This window comes from Rissa tridactyla, chromosome 8 (genome assembly GCF_028500815.1).
Source record: "Rissa tridactyla isolate bRisTri1 chromosome 8, bRisTri1.patW.cur.20221130, whole genome shotgun sequence".
Classification (NCBI taxonomy): Eukaryota; Metazoa; Chordata; class Aves; order Charadriiformes; family Laridae; genus Rissa; species Rissa tridactyla.
Window position 1 is genome coordinate 5028928 of NC_071473.1, and position 21087 is coordinate 5050014.

Below are 21087 nucleotides of genomic sequence, written 5' to 3' on the forward strand. Positions count from 1 at the left end.
ACATGCTCAAAATGAGAGATGAGCTGACTTCATAGTTTTTACTGAAAGAAATCTATTTCTTAGAGTACCAGTGAAATCTGTTGTTGGTGTTACTGCAGTATATTCCGGTAGGCCTGCTGGTCGACCTCAACCTGTGTATTCAAGAACAAGCTTAGGGACAGAGTAGTCTTCCAGCAGCACCAGAATAGCCTTGTGTGCAGGAGATGTTCCCTGGAAAACATATGCTTGAAAATACCCATCTTGTGGAGGTGAGGGCACTAAATGGGTGAAACTGCTTGAAAGATTGTATTAATGGATGGCTGCTCAAATGGTAGACATTTTCTAGAGGAGCTAAGATACACCCACTTACATGGTGTTTCATTGCTCTCTTGCCACAGAAGACTTTGTTCTCGTTGCCCCATTAATGCAGCTAACACTTTTAATCCAGCAGCCCAAAATAGCTGTCAAGCCTGGATTTTACCCTGCTGGCATTTGCTGCACAGATAGTTGATAGAACCCAACATGCTGAACTGTAGCTGAAAAAAACACCCAACTGAGGCCCATAAACCTATTTTGGTGAGATATTTCAAGCGTGTGATTTAAATAAGGTAATAAACTCAACATGATAGTGTTAAAAAAGGCCCTCTTCAGAAGAATAATTTACTTTCTTTGAGACGAAAAAAACCCTGTCAACCTCCAGAACTGTATGGATACTAGTGGGAATACATAAGCAAAGAAGGATGTGCCCCGTGGCTTCCCTGCTGCAATCTGTGCTGGAGGAGCGAACAGAAAGCGGTGGCTATCATGTTCCAACCTAAATTGTGTCTATTTCTGCTCTTGAAGACAGAATGCTGGTATTTTGTGATCCTGTAGGACTTTATGTAGATTTGGGAGTCATCATTTTGTCTTTCTTAGCAAAGATGAGTGATTTAAGGCTATGTCTATCATGAAAGATAAAGTAGCTTGAAGTAGCAAAGTACTGGGAAGAAAAGTATGGTGGGAAATAATTTACAAGCTGCGCTGGGGGAGTTAAAAACAGAACTTTGTCCTTTAACCCCCCTGTAATTTCATGGGAGTTGGGGGGTGATGTGTTTTTGTTGGAATTGATTTGGTTTTGGTTTTTTTGTTTTCCTGAGTGATCAATCATAGATGGCAGCAGTAAGTGTGATGTCTATGAATAGTATGAGTTAATTAGTGTTTCAGAGCAGTCGAGTGGAGCTTAAGTGGGTAGTGCTTTGCTCCAGAAGACTGGAGTCTGGACTATGGATACTTCACATTAAACTGTGTCCCTTGGATGAAGGTTGATCTTCCCAGCCAATACAGCATTCACTTCATCGTTACAAGCCGGTATTAAAAAGCTTTAGGTGCACCTCCCTGATTTCTTTCCAAAGTAGATTTTTCCAAACTGACTTCAGTTACAGGATAGGCATCAACTCAGTGTTTACTCCTCTTTGCTAGACAACATTTGCCACCTTTTTACTTATAGAGAAGCTTCTAATCTCAGGGAATTGGAGGTAATTCCCTAGCAGGATAATAGATGAATTGTAATAACTTCCTTAGAAAATTCTCAATACATGTTGTTCTTTTAATTCTCTCTCGACCTGTCATATTTGAGAGTTTGGAGCTATGTTATATCTACTTATAGGTATCTGTTTGAAATAAAGCTTTTCAATGAAACTGTAAAATTTTCCTTTTGTCATGCAGAAAGCCATGTTCTGTGTAAAACCGTGCGGATTGTGATGCCCATTAGACTGTTCCCATCACTTTAAGCACACTTCTATATCCAGCTCCTACCAATAGTTTGTGAATTAGATACCTTTTTTCTTTTTTTTTTCCTTTTTTTTTTTTAAGAAATGAAATCCTTTTGTCCTGGTTTTCCTTAGTGCTGAATTGCTTAACCTCACCTATTCATATCCTTCAAGTCACACTGCTTAACTTGTTAAAGCATTTCCTTCAACTTAGCATCTTGGAAGTAGAACACATAATCTGTGAAATCAGTTCTATCAGCATCAATATTATACATTTCTTCTGGTTCGTGAAGCAAAGTAAAGTTGCAGTAGAGGTGATGCGGGCAATTGGTGGAATCTTCTTACTGCCTCTATCGAAAAATTTCTAGCAAACCAGATCAAAGAGGAGAAGTCATGCTTTGTAGTCCTATCAATTCTGCAAAGCAAGAGGTGGCTCAAGTATGTTGAGTGTTCAAGTGAGAAGGAGATTCCACCGTGTTTTCTTCAGCTTCATGGCTTTCTTTGCTTCCCTCTGTAATTTCTGTATTAAGAAACTTGTGGTAAGGAGCTTTGTTTTGAGGTTTCTTCTCTTTGTGGTCAGTTATCTGGAAAAGTGGAATGGAAGGCCATGAATCTGCCAAACAGGACTCCTTAGTAGAGTATGTTTTGATGTAATGTCATCTCTGACCTTCCAGTGACGCCGAAGCTGGTTTTGTATCTGCGTTTAACTGACAGGTAATGGTGTGTAGTGTTGGAAGACACCAAAGATTTGACAAACTCTGTAATTTCATGTGAGTAACATCCTAAGAGGGACTCGGTGATTGCTTTCTTCTACAATCTGCCCATAGCTTTCAGAGGAGCTTCTTTCATGTCAGGTTGGTTTGACTGGATACTTCAGTGTTTTTGTATTAAGCAGGAGAAATCTGGTGGTCTGTTTTCTAATTTTTGTTTCTGTTCTGTGACTGTTCTCTGGAATATGTCCTCTTATCGTAGGCAATACCTTGTTTTCAATGGCAGCTTTTTCGTTTTTCTTCCATACCTTGAGTTTCCCTTGGTGTTCCTCCTACTTTGGCTGTACACTGCCTTTTTTCCCCTAGAAAAATTATCTGTTTGTTTACAGTTTAGGCAAATGTCTGCATTTTTATGCTCTTAATTTCTTAACGTGAGCCCACCCTTTCGAGTCTGATGGTGGAACACTACTCCTGACACGCTGTCTGAGCAGACTGCTCTTCATGCCAAGGTTCCAAGTGTTAATCTTGCTGCAGACTGGGGTGATAATTCATTGCTGTCACAGCAACACATGCTTAAAGTTGCTTCTTGCCAGATTTGTTGGCTATATGCTACACTAGAGAAAATTATTTCAAGAGTCTTATTGCATAGCCAGATGCTGTAGAACTAGTGCAATCAGCTCCCCCTCCCCCTTCTTTACGACTATTCTGACTTCAGGGAGGAAAAACTATTATATAGTGAAACACATTCCTGTGGAGCACTAGTGAAGAGGTAGATGAACTTCTGATTGTAGCTAATTCTTCTGGGTTTGCTTCTAGGGAAGTTCTATTTTGTGTTCAGGTTAAAAAGGAAGGAAGGTTTTTAAAGTAGGGTGAGGGTAATTAAAAAAGGAATTAAACAGTGTCCCCCTTGCTGTTTTAGTTGTGTTCTCCACAATAGTTGGGTGTTGCGGAAGTTTATATTTTCTTTAGGAACATGTGCTAATGACGAGATGGCCTTGATTCTGAAGAATTGTAACTTTTCCTGCCATCTGTGTCCTTATGATCTTTCAAAAGAAGGAGAAACTTTTTGTGAACTGTTGTTTGATAATGGCCAGCGCTGGCCTGGTAAGATGCTGTTTGGTTCAGTTACAACTACTTTAGCTAGGTTAGGTGGTTCTAATTTTACCTCACTTGGAATTTTTATTCTGTGCTGCTTTAAATGCCCAATGATACATCTTCTGTTCCTGGAATTTATGGCTGTAACTTACAAACTCCTTGTTATTTGGGCTCACTGGAAGATGGTGCTGTAAGCCAGATCACAGACTACAGGTCACCACTGTTATTTGGTCACATCTGTCCCTTTGAAGGCTTCTGCAAGCCCCTCCATCAGTAGCTGTTCTGTCTCTGAGATGTTGTAGAGCTCTGAAGAGGAAAACCGGTGGCTTTTTGGTACAGGATCTGAGATCCCCTGGAACAACTTAACATTTGGCCTCACATACATGCTGTAGAAAAATGCAAGTTGTTTAATGGATAGCTTCTGAAAAAACTACATTTTGTGCCTGGTGGTGTTTGATTACTAGGGAAGGGAGATTTACTGGTGATTTAGTCAGACATAAACTTGCTAATATACTTTTCCCGGTGTATTTCCAGTATAAATCTCATAATGTGCAGTGTCTAGGCATTGTGTCACCAATAACTTTATCCTCTCTTATATTTTACGAGAAGCTGCTATAGAAGTTACGTTATTATGAATGTGTTTCCCATAGGTCAAGATCCAGGCAAAAATGTAGTGTAGGAGAGTTTGCTCGAGTATCACCCAAATTATGTGTGCCATGCAGCCTTCCCTACTTCTCATTCTTTGTGCCTTAATTATTTGCATTACCCAATTATGGGAAACACTATCTTGAAAATCAGACCTGGGAAGGACTTCTTTTAAACTTGAGTAAATCACCTATTTACGTGGCAGGCATAGCTTTTAAGCAACTTGAGGTACTCTCAAGAAGGCCTGAGGCAGTACTCTCAAATTCTTTTTTAATCCTGCTGTAAAGCATGAAGACCACATATTTGTCCACAAATAACCATAGAAACAAAGCAAGAGATCAGAACTAGAAATCTGTATGGGATCTCATGCAATACTTTTGCTCTACTCCGGGTGAGATTACTAGTGATTTGCAATTGTAATACTTTCTTCAAGAATCCCCTGGTTTTGCTTCAAGTTCTTAACTGGTTTTTCAAGTGAAGTATGCCAAGGCAGCTCTGGTTTTTGCTCAGCTAAAAGACTTGGTTAATTCACTTTCTCCCTCACTCCTGTGTTTTCCCTTGTCACGCCCATCCCAATGCTGTGGTTTGTGCATATGTATTAGCCTCTAATTTTTCTGTATACAAGGGCTTTAAGAGCGCAGACAACTTTATCCAGCTGCTGGAGTAGCCTGCGCAGCTCTTCAGAGCTGATGAGAGAAAGGTTGAGTTCTATGTCATATTCCTGGCCTCCAGCGACGTTTCTGAGTGAATGATAGACTGAGGCTGAATCTCTCTTGCCATGTATGTTATAGATGTTACATTTATTACAGGTACCATTTCTGTGAGTGCAGGAAAAGGGATTTGTTCAGAACAAATTGCCAGATGAGTTCTGTGTTCTTCCCAAAATTCATATTGCACAGTGGTTATTTTTAATACCAAATACAATTTCTGTTTTGTTTTGGTTTTTTTTTTTTTTTAGCAATGCCAAGCATGCACAAACTTCTGGTATTATATTGGCTTTGTTAGGGGGTCTGGAGCTTTAATGTCCTGTTATCATACCGGCTAATGCTCTAACCAGCAGAAAGCGTTGGTAAGTCTATTTTTCGTTTTGGAAACTGGGATGCGCTAGATCAACGGAAGACCATACTAAAAAGTACGCCTCATCTGCCAAAAAATATTTGTTAGTATGCTGGGAGCAATAAATTAAGAGTTTCTGAAAACTGTTAATGTTCCTATAGTATGGGGAAGAACAAGGAAAGCAAATAATGATAAATACCCAAGTTCTCTCTCTCCCAGTGGGACTGCAGTTTCAGGTTTTCAAGTCCAAAGGAGCTGTTTCCCCATCCCAAATTCAATTGTTCAGCTGGGAGACAAGAAGCATTAAGCTTATCTGTTTGCTTGAACTGATTGGTTTCAGACCTGAGTGACTTGCAGCTTGGGGCAGAGCTTGTGGAGTCCTACCTTTTGATGACGCTTCCCTGTTGGAATGCAATGTGGTGACTTTTGAGATTGCATCAGATGGATTTGCCACTTAAGGGGAAGCTGTGGATACCAGCAGACCATCCATGCTGATTTGGGGAGAGAACTGAAATTCAGAAGGGAAGGCAGGACACACACAACCCATGCCATCCGTCCTTTGGCTTGTTCGGGCTTCTCCGCAGTTCAGTCTTCCCCTTATATCCACTTGACACAAGTTATTACCATTTAGCGCAACAAAAAACCTTTTCAGTTTCTGTATGGAAAGTAAGCTGAAAACAATGAAAGATGGAAGCCTATACAACATTTAACACAAAGTGAGGGAATCATACAATCATCTAGGTTGGAAGGGACCTTTAAGATCCTTGAGTCCAACCATCAACCTTAACACTGCCCAGTCCACGACTAACCCACGTCCCTCAGCACCACGTCTACCCATCTTTTAAGTACCTCCAGGGATGGTGATTCTACTGCTTCCCTGGCAGCCTGTTCCAATGTTTGATAACCCTTGGAAGTAAAGCCTCCTGTTTTGGGTGGGGAGATGTTGGGGAAGACAATGTCATAAATGGGCGGTTCAGGAAGCCCCTGATGTAAGCAGTGAGGATACACCAGGGAAGTATCTTGAGCAGCATAGAACAAGCCAGAGTGGTGTTCTGTAACTATCCCTCTATCTCAAAGGTGAAATATGATTTTTGGCTTGATTCTCTCAGAGTGGGTTTTGGTGGTATTGCTGATTCTGTCCATCCCTGCGGTGTGTTCTCTCGTACACGATTGCTAACAGGCCTTGGCGCAGACATTGTTGGCCAACTTTCACTTCCCCAAAGGACGTTATAATGTCAGCAGAAATTATTGCGTAGACTCAGCCTCCCTGGTTGCGTGAGCACAGATTTTTTTTTCATGTGGATGAACCTTCGTGCTTTTTTTGTCTTTCTTTTAAATGCTTAAATTCTGTGCAAAGTCTGTGTAGTTCCATGTTAAACATAACTTTATCTGTTGGTGCGTGCATGCATTGAAATTAAAATTTAAAACCACTTAACAAAAGAAAGTTTTTTCTATCAGTCTGAAAATCAAGAACCTGTCACTCTTATACTGTAGATTTTCATAATGTAGAATCACGATTTCTTGATTCTACCACTATTCCTTGTTTTTAGAGAGAATCTTGAAGTGACATTATCTTGGCTGATGGGACACCAGTTGGAAATGGTAACTTTTTTTTTAAATTGCAAAACCAAATAAGACTATCCTCTTAAGTCCCTCAAAAGCACTGCTCATGGTATCTAATGTCTGTTAATAATTTCTTAGGAGGAATTACGGAAATACTACTCAATGCACTAATTTTCTACAGCTTTTCTAATTACTCCATTGATTTTTTTGAAGCATAGATTTGTGCCAAGGTACACTGGGGTATATTTGAACAAAATACGGAGCAATAAAACTGTAATTGTAATTCATGTATGACTAACAAACAAAGCATTAATTTTATTAGTTTTGCTAGCAGTCTCTCTGTTTGAAGTGTGTGGTTGATTCGTTCTTAAGCCTGTGCTTCATCAAGCTTTTTGCACCATTCTGTCTCATCTATCACGCAGTGTCTCGCATTGAACTGGTCTTCTGTATGTAGATATATGTGTATCTGTAGGTAATGAATTTTTTTAAAAAAGTTCAAAAATGGATGTAAAGGCTGGTTTAGTAGTTACTTTTGATAAAGCTTTCCCCTTCCCCTATTATCTTAACCATAAAAGAATAAAAATGTCACTTAGGTTCTTCCAGTCAGTCTGCATTCAGTTATTAAGTACTGGTACATGGAACAGTCACTGTTCCATTGGAGTAGTGTTAATCGTACAGTGACTTTATCTATGTTGTTTTGGTAAAATGCAAATAATTATTGTAAATAGTTTTAAAACTTCTCATTTCGATCCTGATGTTTCATGGAAGGCTCCTATTGAACTTTATCTCACATCATGAGAGACCAGAACTGTGTGATGAGAAAATGTGTTTTGGTATTCAGAAGCCTGTAAGAACACTTATTTCTTTTTTTGATGTTGCTGTTGGGTAGAGCTCAGGGGGTTTTTTGGCCAATATAAATGTGCTTCCAGATCTTAACTTTTTAAAGTCTCAGTTTGAATGTTGAGGTTTTAATACTTTATTTCATTGCAGAGAATATTAGTGCCATGGATTTTTTACTTTAATTAGGGGTTTTTTTGTGTGTGTGTATGTATATTAAAAACCCATACATATGTACTCAATGGTAATTTGCTTAAACTTGGGAAGGAAAAGAGAATGGTAATATGAGATACTTCAAGGTGTGTGGTATCCAGTGTAGTACAGAATCTGTTTCTTCTCTGCCTTTTTAAGGGTCAGGTTCACTAATTTAACGATCAATTAAAAAGGATTCAAGGTCTGCTGTGTTTTGTCAGAGCAGCACAGCTAAACCACATGCGTAACTTCCCCCCCCTCCCCGGCCCGTTATCTTTTTTGGTAATTTCTTTGGATGTGTATGGCTATTAGCATTCCTGTCTCCTCTTGTTTGATTAAAAGAGGTATTTATGAGTTACAATATGGTTACTCTGAATTTTTTTCCCCCATTTTCTAAGAGAATACTTGGCAGCAAAAAAGCTGCATGAAACCTTTGGAATAAAGAACTTCTATCCCTTGAAATAGCTGGTGTTTCGAACTTTTTTTTTTCCCCCTCAGTAGAAGCAGAATCTGGCTGCCTAAGAAGAGATTGTATCTTCTTTTGCTGTAAAGATGAAACTGCTGTAAAGAACAGGTGAATGGAGACAGTAGGGTTCTTGTAAATGCAGATGCCATTCCTCTGCTCCCTTCTAAGAGTGTCGTTGAAGAATGATGGAAATAGAGGCCATTGCTGAAAGATTGTGACTACTGTAGAGCACTACTCTCCAGTCTCTTTCAAAAACGTGTTAGGAAAAAAAACCGAAGGAGGTGGGCAATCTTTCCAGGCCTGTTCTTGTAATATTTTAATCAACTTAAAGTTTGCAAAATCTTCATCATTATGTTGACTGTTAAAGGTGAAGTCTGACCAACATGTGAAATACAAAAGGACCCACTTTTTTAGTTAATTTGTGACTAAAATAATGGAGGATTTGTTGTATATTCTCCAAACCCCTGTTTTATATTATATGTGCAGTGCAATAGCTGTGAGGATGGACTGTATTTTGAATATTTATCAAACATGGGAAATCTATTTTAACGTGTTGCAGCTGACTATCTTTTAATACTTGCACATCCTGAGTGGTGGTAATCCCTTCTCTGAAAAACTGCAGAATGATTTCTTATCTCTAAATGGACTTCTGGTTATTTCAGCCCGTTATCTGCTTGCCAAGCAGCCTTGGGTAACTCGAATCCATCTATATAGGACAGCTTTCTCTTCCTCCTCCTCTTTACCTAGCACCCCTCACCCCCCCTCCTGCAAAGAAACAGGATTTCGCTTACCTCTTGTTTACGTATTGACCTGCAAGTTTGAACTTCTGGTGTTCAAAGAGCTACGGGTGGGGGGGATCTGTTGAGCTAGTCCAGGAATAATTTTTATATGAACTGTAAAAGCCTTTCTGTTTCAGATGGCGACCTTACATTCTAAACCAAATTACAGAGCAGCTTGTTCGCACAGTGGATTGTGAGCCTTTTCAGCTACTGCTTTTTCTCTAGTAATGCTTTTTGCGTTGTTTGGTTTTGGTTTTTTTTTTTTTTGAGAATTTGAAAGATCTGGTGATCTAGCTTTGTCTCTGGTTTTCAATTAAATCTCTTAAAATCTCACACTACAGGCAGTCTTACATTGGTACACAGAATAGTTACACTGAAGTTGGTGTAACTAACTCCACACGTGCATAAGCCCCCTGTTCTAGGATTATCACCAAGATGTTAGTATTTTCTACCATAGACACGGCAGTAATCTTTTTCCAGCTACGTGAATGCTAGAGTCGTCTTTTCCCATCTGTTTTGGAGCATTATTTCAGATCTGAAGCTGTACTTGGAAGGGTGCTTGGATATTGCTTTCCTGTCCTGTTTTCAGGCTCAAGCAGGTAATTCCCTCACAGCTCTGAGTAAGCTCTGCTGGCCTCGAGCAAGTGTCCTGAGGAGCCGTGGGTTCTGCTTCATCCTTAGACAGACTGTGGGAGCTCAGCTGGTGAACAGGAGACTTCCTTTTCTTGTAGCTTGTTTCAATCATGGCAGCCACGTTGAAGTGAGATTCCATTAAACAGAATTATGAGGTCACTGACTATGGCCCAGTCTGACTTTGTGGATGCCAGCGACACCCAACCACTGTTTGGATGATCAAAAAAAGATGATTTGATTTTGTCACAATTGCTGTCTGCAAATAGCTCAATCATGTTTGCCATAAGAGTTAAAAAGCAATTTTTTCTACAAGTGCATGTTGCAGTTTTCAGTTGTCTTTTTTCCAGTTGGGAGTCCCCAGAGCTATGATTTTTGCTTTCAAAATAGATTATTCAAATCGCATGATTATTATATTTATACAGCTGACGTTGTTTCTTCATGTTCTGCTTTACATGAAAATGCATGTGCACCTCAGTACCCTTAAACTCTTCTGATAAGATAAACTGTAAATTATATCTGAGTAACTTTTTTTTGAAAGAAGCATGCAGCTTTACTGTACAGATGCTCTTTTGGTAAATGAAACACTACTTATCTTAATTATTAGTGTTAATGGGCATTCTGTGGGCCCAATATTTGCTTAGATTCAGGTAGAATCTAAGTTATGTCTCTTTATGTTTGACAAATGTGACAGTGACTGTAGTTCTGACTGTCTTGTCTGAATGGATCAGTGGCATGTGCACGAGTAGTTGCTGGCAATTGCCTGTGATGCACAAGCAGACGATCTTCTTTCTCTCCTTCCAAACATCTTCTGCAGGCACTGTTATTACTAAAATTCCACATGCTACTAATTTGTCAGGTGCGTGTGCTCCAGAACACTCAACACTCTGACTGATGAACGTCTTGTAGTTTCTCCTTGTGCATTTATCTCGTCTTAAAGGTCTCTCCGCTCTTTCAGAAACTGCTATGCTTCTGTCCAAGTGTGTGATGCTGGCTACTGAATGTCTATGGCATTAATATAAGTAGACATAAATAGAGCAAGGCCTCTTAAAAAACATAACTTTTCCCATCATACAAGCTATACCTGTGTTGAGATACTATTTTTGAATTGAAATTTGCCATGGGTTCCTGGAGCTCAATGTGTACTCAATGTTAAGAGTCCATAAAGTACCTTCTGAAATCATCTTTAGACGAAATTGACGTTCAGATTCCCTTTTTTTTCTTCTAAGTAGAATGGTTACACTTCTTTCAACATAGCTGTGTATATACGTGTACATAAGCTGTATTTTCATTTCACAAGGAAGAGTCATATGTGGGGCAGTTATTTTCAAAGGCTTAAGTTTCCTAAGAGCCAGTGGAGGAAAAGGGAGACATGAATGAAGTGGCTTGAAACAGTTTTGATCTTACTTGTGGTATTCCTGTTTTGCAAGATATAGAGGGGAAAATCGTATATTTTATTCTTGAAACATAAAAACTGAGCCTGTTTACAGAGTTCGAAGGGATATGTACAAATAGCTGTTCCTGCTTACTTGTTATCACAAATGTTATTTGGGGGAGGTTTTTATTAAATAGTTTGAAGTTTGGAGGACGAGCTGTACATCTTAAATGAAAATGAAGATGAATCTTTGCATGAATGGTGACATGAACTTTTAGCTGCACCAAATGCTTGTGCATTTACATGTTCTAGTAGTTGGACACTGCACAGAACAGAATTTATATGCACTTCATGTTTCTTGTACTGAGTGCTAAAGGAGTTGCCTGCAACAGTGATACCTAAGAAGTTATCACGTTCACTAGAGTTCTGTTTTCCCCCTTTCTCCATAGCATTCCTGACTCATCCGCTGTATGTGAATTTTTTTCTCCTGTCTCTTTTTAATGTCATCATTTGACTTTTCTCTAGCAAAACCATAGTGATGAGTTTGCTCTGCAAAACACTTGTCCAAAGGGTGATGCGGAGTATGAGTATATATGAGAAATCTTTTATTCGTTTTTCTTAGGAGATAAGTTTTACCTGGGATTAGTTAACTGGGGAGTTCTAATGCAGATCTTGGGCTAAACACACAGAGGGGTAGTACTGTTCTCTCATTTCCCTCATCAGTTACCACTGCCATCACTTGATTATCAGGAATGGGATGTCAGGAAATCCTGCCCTGATTAAGTCTTTTGGCGCTTTAATTCCTAGAATTATTTCATTACTGAGAAAGAAATGCCCAGGCACGGATTCGCAGTACTGATGAAAAACACTTGAACTTGCCTGCAAACTTTCTGAAAAATTTCCCCTCTTTTGAGAACCTGTTCTCTGCGTTCTTAATTTCTGTGTGATTAATCAAAGAATAATTGGAGTAATTTATTAACTTTGACAGGCAAATTGTCTTCTACATCAAAGTACTGTTCTTCTAGCTCTCTGGCAGTGGACAAAATTAAATCGTTAATAGAAATCTTAATGTTTTCACCAAAAAAGAAGTGGAAAATGTTATGTATTATGTAGCATGTTACTTTTTCTTGCTTACAGGGCACAGACATAATGGCTAGTAGAGCGTCTGAAAGGTGAGAGTATTGTGTTTGAACATTTCCACTGATCTGACACGTGTAATGGCAGCAGTTAAAACTGCTGAAGGTGAATCCATTTGCGTTTCTTTTTAAAATCAGGTCTTTGTCTTTCGCTGAAATTTATAACCATTTTTTTTATATAGTTTTAAGATGTTCTTTGGCACCTTTAAACGCTTTTCTTTGCTGTCTTGTAACTTGAGTTCTAGTATTTTAATGTAAAGAGTGTTCTGTTGTGAGAATGTGAAGCAACGTGCGTATTATGAGTTCTGAAGTACTGTCAAAAAGATGCATCATGGAATGAAACAATGGCATCGCATCGAAAGTGTTCTGTCTTGACGGTTCCTGTGCTGCAGAACTCTGAATAGTTTCAAGAAATGGAGTAGTTTTAGGATTTTTAAGTTGTTCATGTCATCTTTTCAATTATTTAAGTAAAAGCTGTGCTCCTTTCAAAAGGCCGCTAACAATCGTTTGGAGCTGGCTACCAGAAATGGTTCTCAGAACTCCCCAATAGCTCTGTAAGATAAATCTTTACCCCTTAAAAGTGTTGAGTTGTTAGGTTTTTTGGTTTGTTTGGGCTTTTTTGTTTTTTGTACCCTTCGCACTCTTCTGAAGGTACTTAGAAGGAGGCTCAGTATTTGCCGTATTTGGTAGCATGAAGGTGGATGGGTTTTTATCTTGCGAGGATTGGGTAGCACTTTGGCTGAAGTGTCGTTGTTCTTTTCCATCTTTCGTGTTTTAATAGAGGCATTAGAATTTTATGAAACTTAATTCAGAAAGAAACCAATGTTTACACAGACAGATTGTATAATGTTTACAGCGCTGGGTATGCTTTCATGCTTGATCTCAAGGAAGGAGGGGGTGTTGTAGGTCCTGAAAGTAACGTTAGCTTCACTTCATTGTATTTTCACCCTTTCTTCTGCAGCCCTTCCAACATCTTCCTTTGGAACAGTAGAGGGTAGGTGAAGCTTTTCCAGAGACAGGCTTCTCTTTAAAACATAGCAACTAAAATGGCAAAAGCCGAGGTGCCTTATTTTTGTTTTATTTTGTCCTTTGAAGAGCAAGAAAAATAGGAAGAAAGATCTGTTGTTGATATTATGAAATAGGCCTTCACTGTAATTAACAGCCTGGGAATTTTTCTGCTTGCTTTTCTTATCCCTGTGTTGCAAAAGCTTGCTGTCCTGCTGGGATTTCTTTTTGGAATGCAGAGGTGTGTTCTAGCTAAAAAGCATGTGTTTTGCCTAATAAGCTTTCCCAGCCATTGAGCCCAGCTGGCTGCTGCGGTCTATATTTGTTTTGTCTTAACTAATTTTTATATCCGTCCTTTAAACTAAACTAACACTTTTTGCATTAAATGACAAACCAAGCACAATGTCCATAAATGAAACCAAACACTATAATCTACTAATTTTTGTTTTCAATGTGCAGCATTATGTAATCAAGCAGCCTACTAAAAAGGAAGATGTGGAAATAATACTGGTGGCGTTTAAATGGCGCTAAACTAAAGCGATGAGCTTCTGTTGAAGGGGGTGGTTATATTGAGTTGAGGGTTTAGCACTTCCTCTCTTGTAAATACAGAAGTCAAAGTGAAGAGAGCAAGGTCTAGCTGGTCAGCACAAAATCTTCATGTCAGATCCTCCTGTCTCTTGCTGTAGGAGGTTATGCATGGCGTCAACATGGAGCCCTTAGCTGGAGTCTACTGATGGGTTAGTTCTCGGGGTTGCTGTAGTCTGGAAGTTTGTAGCAGTTCCAAGTACTCAAATTCTCTGAAACTCAGCCAGGTGCCTTTCAAGTTTGGTCCAAATTATGAATGAACAGAATAAATGTTAGAAGATGAAACATGGAATAGAAATTCTATTTCAAAATAGTCATGAATCAGTGTTTACAACAGTGACACTGGAATTGTTGTTGTAAGATGGTGTGTGTATTTGTGGAGCTTCAAAAATGTTGTTTTTTTTTTTTTCTTTCGTTCTTGTGTATTGATTGTTGGATCATATGTCCTTGGCTGTAGACAAAGACAGAACTTACCGTGGCTGATACCTGTAATAGGTGCATTATTGTAATGTGGGCTTCAGTCTCAAAAGTGATGCAGAGCCTGAGCTACGTGGGCAGCGCTGTGTCATCTTCAGAGCTCTCTGAGGTAGTGCTGCTTCTGTACTTCTGCCTTGCAAGTGACAGCAGGAGTTTGGGTTCTGGCATGGTCCCCTCACCTCCCCAGCCCCTTTCACTGCCAGATTGGGATGTGGACCCTTCCTTTTCTTCTTCCCCAGGCTATCCACGCCTGGCACTGGTTTCCAGCTGCAGTTGCCACGCTCCGTGCAATCATAAGCATGGACAAGAGATGTAGGCCTGCCTCTTCTCTGGCTTTATTGCTGAATATGAAAATTTTTCAAACCAGCCAAATATACAAAGCTCTGGCTATTTCCTGCTCTGCTGTTAGGTGCCAGAGGAGGTTTTTTTAATCAGATGCAGCAGCTGCTTGGGAGTTAAATAAAAAAAAACAACTCACAACAACAATAAGAAACAGCAGCAACAACAAAACTACCTGTCTTTTACCCTGTTTGGCTGTTCATTCTCACAGTAGTAAGGACAGACATTTTTCTTCTAATAAATTCATGTAGTTTAAAGCTATTATGAGTAGAAGCATCTCCCTTTGCTGCTGGGGTGAGTGGCATCTGACCTGCACATAAACACTCTCCTGTTCTCGTATTCATTGTAGGCAAGCAGTCTGAGCTGGGTCAAGATGCAGACTTGAATCTATCTGATGGTTCTCCATGTTGCTCTTCAAAGAATTGCACTGCAGTGAGGCTCTAGACTTTTTTCTTCTTTACACAAATGTCAGTGGACAGATTTAGGGCCTGGATGTCAACTCCATTCACGTACAGGTTTGCCTCATGTTTATTAAACTTGTGCCTGATCAGAATCAAAATAAATTTACTGAAGTCAAAACTACTGATGATGAGAGCTCAAAAAGATACAAATAATTGCATTTGTAATGACACTATTAAAAAAGGGCAAACTTTTCCATGTGACTAAATTAAAAAGACCACGTTTTTTTCCTAATAGCGCTCCTTTTAGTAACGTATAGAATAGATTATTAAAAATAAAAGGGTGAATTTCTCTACACTCCACTTAAAAATCTCAGTTCAGAAACTTGTCTGTTTAGGTCTTCTGAACAAAGCAATGACACTAATAACATGAAACGTAATCTGTTAATGGCTTACAGTCATCTGCGAGAAGGGAATATATAGATTTTCACTTAATGCTATTGTTTGGTACATTAAAAAATTCCAACAAAATATTGTTGAGTAGTTGGATATTGCTGGAAAAGCAAATCGGAGTATGAGAAGGAGATCTCTTCAGCTGTAGTCAACCAACTAAGAAGAAGAAAGAAATGAGAATTTCTCCTGTGACACTGTCATCCTACATTGGAGGGGAAGGTTTCAGCATTATAGCTGAAACTTTGTTTAAAAAAAAAAAAAAATTTAAAAAAAAGTAGCGTCTTTAACAGTCCCAACATCAGTCATGGAAATTCGGAACGTGGTTCACAGCTACTGTGACCTTTACAGTATTAAACCTGTCTAAGGATTGCTCTCACAGCTTCTCAATAGCACTCTGAAACTGTCAAGAAATGGTGTCCTTTTTTGAATTTGCTGCTGGTGCATATTTGAAGTTTATAGTATGGGAGGAATAGAGATTACAACCATGAAATACAAGTATTGTATATTATATTAGTTGTTCAGTTATATCAGTTGTTCAGAACGCAGCTAAGTAAGATTAGAGATACTTTGAATATAACATTTAAAATTCTTTTTTCTGTCGTAATGGAAGTTTGGCTTTGAGATAATTAACAAAGTGCTTGGTAGTACCTTGGAGGTGGGGGGAAAGAAGCAGGCAACTGAGATTTTGTAGTTCCATGTTTATACAAAAAAAAAATATTTCTTACGGCAGCATTTTTTTTTCTTAACATGTGGGCAAGATGCTCTGAACTCAGTTCTGAGAACTGAGTCTTATTAGTGAAGTGCCAAATTGAGAAGGTATTGTGATGTATTTTTGTTTTGTGTTGGGTTTTGGGGATGTTCTTCGTGTCTTTGTCGGGGAGGGCAGGTTGGAGGGTGTTTTGTTTTGTTTTTTTTTTTTTTTTTTGTTTGCTTCTCGGTTCCATTTAGGCCATTCCAAATTTCTCTGCTTGGAAACCACGCCTTCCCCAAGCCCTCCTGATCAACAGCAGGTAGAATTTCGTGTGCCCTGATCTTGAGAAGCAGTAAGAATTTAACTGCATCTCTCCTTCCGGATCATTCCTTTGAGAGGCAGGTGAAATGAACTTATTTTGCAAAACAAGTTAATCATCCAAATGTAGGATGAAGTGTTAATAATCGATAGTACATCCTATGTAAAAAGACAGATGCTCTTCACTAACTCCACTTTATCACCCACCTTCCTGCACACATCATTAGTCTGTGGGACTGCAGCTATTTGCAAATGGATAAAGGAAGACATTTTTGTCGTGAGAATGCTCATTTCCCAGATGAAATTTGGGAAACTTCTTTTTTTTTTTTTTTTTTTTTTTTTTTCTGAAGATGCTTTCATTCATCTTACTAGTTCTAGTGTGAGAAATCAAAACTCCTTTCTCTTCCAAAAGGTATTCTGGCTTTGCATCGCTTTGATAACAGGTTGTTTTTTTTTTTTTTGCATGTCTGTAGGGTTCAGAATATCTCATCTTTCTAAATCTTAAATCTTCTAAAGGGTGAATTGCAGTTTTAACCACCTTTGTCATATCTTCATAACTTTAGGTTTGCGAATTTGCATGGAAGTTTTCCGGTGAATGAAAGACCTCTCATTTTGTTCCCGTAAAATGAATTATTAATTTGTTTTGTACTGAGGTATGAGGAAATAGTATGCTTCAGCTTACTAGATATCCAGGCGTGGTCTGTGTAAGCATATTGAGAGTTTGCTTTAGTTCTCTGGATGTTCTAGGCAGTAATGTGCTAGTTGGCTTAGAGTATTCCTGTACGTACACAGCTAGATGAACGTAAATGTGCCCTCAGATGCTGATGTCTTAATATCAGAAGCAGAACTAGACAACAAAACTTCTGGCTTGTCCATTATAGTCCCTTTGATGCTTCGTGCTAATGAAAGCACTGTTGTTTGAGACCCTGTGAGTGTTCTGTCTTACTTTCTCTGAAAGCCTCGCTGTAACTTTAGAGGATGCACTTGTTCTGTGAAGACTATTTAGTGGTGGGGGTATGTGTTAATGGTCTTTTCAGTGTCAGCTCATTTTTCTGGCGTGTTTTTAAGGGGGAACGTGCTTCTTGGGAATGGTTTGTGGTGCTTTGGGCAATTTGGTCTTTGGAAGGAGAATCAGCAAATAGTAAAACCAAAAGGGAAGTTTATTTTATTGTTTTGCAATGTTTTTTCTTGTAGGCGCTGTTGAGGGGACTAGAACTTGTCTTCAGCTCCTGTTAGACAAAGAGGAAGTTTATTCTTATGGCAAGAAGTGAGCTTGGCTTGTATGCCTTACTTGATTGTTATATATATCGTTGCTGAAACTCACAATTGTCGGAAAAGTTGCAAGCAATGGGGTTAACTTCTGTACTACCAGTTGGCTTGCTTTACTACAATAAATATAAAAATGTCGTGTGTAATAATTCTTAACGTCTTGACAGAATTGTGTGTAACTCATAGGAAGCCTTTAAAAGCAGAAATGTTTTCTACCAGACTAATGCTTTTTGGTTAGGCTCAACAATGGATCTACCCTATTTAGTGCGGCATTGGTGTGGGTTTTTTTTCTTTTAATAAAACAAATAGTTGCTAAAAGATGCACTCTGTTACTCTATTGCTGCTCGTTTTCTACTAGTCTCCTTTTCTGCTGAGAGTATTTGTTTCATAAATAAGTCATGCCACAGAGAATCTGTGCTGTAGCACCATCCCTTCCATCTTTCCTACTGTTAGAATTGCTTTGACTTTGATGTGGACTAATTAAGTTCACATATTTTTATGGACATCTTTAACAGGGTAGTTAAAGAAAAGATAGCCGAAAAATCTGTGCTTTTCTGATTGAGGCTGTAGGACTTGTTAGGACTTTGATCGTACGTATCCTGAAGTTTCTTTTTTTTTTTTTCTTCTTTCTGGAAGGATGCTGTCTGGAGTATTTCCATCAAAGTAGTATGGCAAAGTTCCCAAGAGCATACCTGTGTTCATATGAAGAAGCAGATTTCTTAGTTTTATGCAGGGCAAAATGCAATCTCTGCAGCCTGGGCAGGGTTTAATAAGACTCTCTGCACAGCATCAGGCAGGTTTGTTTAGCTTGCTCCTTGAATTGCTTCCCAAGTCATGTGCTCACAGATTAGATCAATACATTACCTAATAGGACGTTTAAAAACATTTCCACGATTTGCTGACATGGGGGAATGGTGAGGTAAAGTAATAGATTTTGTACTAGATCTTAGAATACACTACTGCGGTATTGGCAAGCCCCTTGTTCTCATGTGAAATTCGCTACTGCAGTGGTGCATTGCAGGAAATAGATAAAAATCAACACACAGAACATATCCACGCATCATATATATTCAGGGAAAGAGATGCATTTGAACCTTAAGCAGCTTATGTGTTTTCACAAGACAAACGCGCATTCCACTTTTAAAAGAATCTTACTGTAGAAGGACATGCGATTTAATTTGAACAAGATCCATTATTTAAATGGTTTAAAAACACAATAGGCTCTTAAATGCATCTTTTATAGAGTACTTGAGAAATCATTCAGATTTGTGAATGCTAGTGGTGGGGATGAGCACCTACCAAATAAGCAATTTCAGCATAGTCATTTAAATTCAGGAGAATTGCTTTGTTCTTGTGGAAATACAGCTGCCTTTTTTTTTTTTTTTTTTTTGCTACTGTGACTATATGTGGTAAAACCAAAATTATATCTTTAGAGCATCCTCCTATTTTCTCCCCGAGTTTGTGCTGTCTTTTAAATTGTGCAACTTTGTTTTTTTTTTTTTTTTCCTCCCAAGTGTAATTTCAGCCTTGTACCTGCTGTGGAATTTTCTGTGGAACAAAAATTCAAAAAACTGGTTGTTTTGTTTTGTTTTTTTAAATAATCTTGTTTAATGACACACTCTTGGCATAATGTATCATCCAGAGTAAGGAGAACAGGAAAAAAAAAATTGCATGTACAGTTTAAATGGTAACTGTTCAGATCTCTGGTTGACCCCCAAACACAATCCTTAATTTCATGAAAGCTCTCTAGCTTTAGATGGACTTTCACTGCTCTCTCTCGAAGAGCCTGTGAACCAAAACTGTGGTTTTGGCGCTTGGATGGACTTTGGCTACAACATTGTTCTCATTTAAGAATGTGTCTTTGCAGAGTTATTCAGAAAAACGTGTTGTCTCTCTTCTGAGTATTGTCCATACGTGTAATCCCCTAACTTCAGTGTGGTGGAGCTTTAGCTGTAATTCCCTTCAGGGTACATGCACTCCAAGCTTAAGATAGCACAGATTGTCAATAGAAGTAACTCTCCAGCTGCATAGCCTAATTGGTTTAGAGCAGGAAGGCGTGATTACTGCACAAACAGCTGCAGTTGCTCTAAATGTGTGTCACTGCCCCTCATTTGGAGATGGTGGCACCAACGGTTGAGCCAGCAGAACAAATTATGAGAGTGCTCCTTAACCCGTCTTAGTTTAGAAAAATACATTAGGTGCAAACTGTATAAGATGAAGCAAAACAGTTCAAACCAGCCCCTTCCAGCAGGAAGGGGACAAGTAAGATGAGTTTACGGATGTTTTCCATCCTGCCGCTTAGTGCAGAGCCTCATTGGAGCTTTGATCTTATTGAATGAAAGACCACATTAAAAGCAAATCATTATTCTTGTTCTGAATTCTCGGGGAAAAAATGACTTACTTGAAGTAGCTCACTTAAGAATGGGAAAGGTCGCTTTAGGATCGGGTGATCCTAGTGTATAACAGCATATAATGTCAGGAACTACCGCATCAAGTTTAGTATATGAGAACTAAAGTACCTGTCCTCAAGAGGTCTGGTTCTTTCTGGAAGAAAGGCTCCAGGAAGGCTTTCCTGACTTCTGTAGATCAGTCTTTGTAGGTATTAATCCAGTATTTGTGGATAAGGAGGGGGGAAAAGGAGGTTGTCTCTTCTGAAATAACTTTCAGTCACTTTTTTTTCGTTCTTTTTTGTTTTTCTTCTATCTCTCCCTTGACTGGTCTCAAAGCAGCTGTAGTATATTTGGGCACAATGGGAAATGGTCTTTAACACAAATCTCTAAATTAATGCATTCAAGAGTTCAGGAAAGCATGTGGAGTCATAAAAAAACCCTACTATATTATCTGGCACTTAGTATGTATAGAAGTATTTTTAAAGCTCCTTCTGTGGAACCTGTTCGCAGTCTGTCTTTTTTTTTTTCTGTATGAACTCAAAGCTATTTCAAACTTGCTTCTTTCAGTTCAGATCAGTGAGTCTCCTTATTTTATACTGGACCTTTTTCCAGCTGCTGCTTAGTGAAAAGTTAGGCATATTTTCCTTAACAGTGAAAGGGAATGAACCCCTGCCAGTTTGTGACTGGAAGAGTATTGCTGTGCGAATGAGTTATTAAGGTAACTAGTTATTGTGCTCTAGGACTGCTCAGTAATATCCATTCCCATTTTGTGGTACGGTTGGGAGAAGGAAAGTGAACACTCTGGCTATTGATTTGTAAGTCAGTGGATGCTGGGATATCACCTGCTTTGTGAAAGTTTTCTAGGATAACTTTATCCAGATTTTTTCATCCCTAAGCAGAACAGGTAGTAGTATTTCAAACGATGGTGGTGGTCCTTTCAGGCCTATTCTG

At 38.8% G+C, this 21087-nt stretch overlaps 1 protein-coding gene across 6 annotated transcripts in view; it reads left to right on the forward strand.

Annotated features, from left to right (window-relative positions):
- Positions 1-21087, forward strand: part of USP22 (ubiquitin specific peptidase 22) — a 112687-nt gene that overhangs the window by 11998 nt on the left and 79602 nt on the right. Inside the window, exon 1 of one of the 6 annotated variants that reach the window (XM_054211131.1) lies at positions 5164-5246. The exons of 4 other annotated variants lie outside the window; for them this stretch is intronic. The gene's annotated coding sequence lies outside the window, so the exon portion shown is untranslated. Of the gene's footprint in view, positions 1-5163; positions 5247-12225; positions 12318-21087 lie in introns of those variants that run through there. One more of the 6 variants, XM_054211130.1, reaches the window with a different exon arrangement.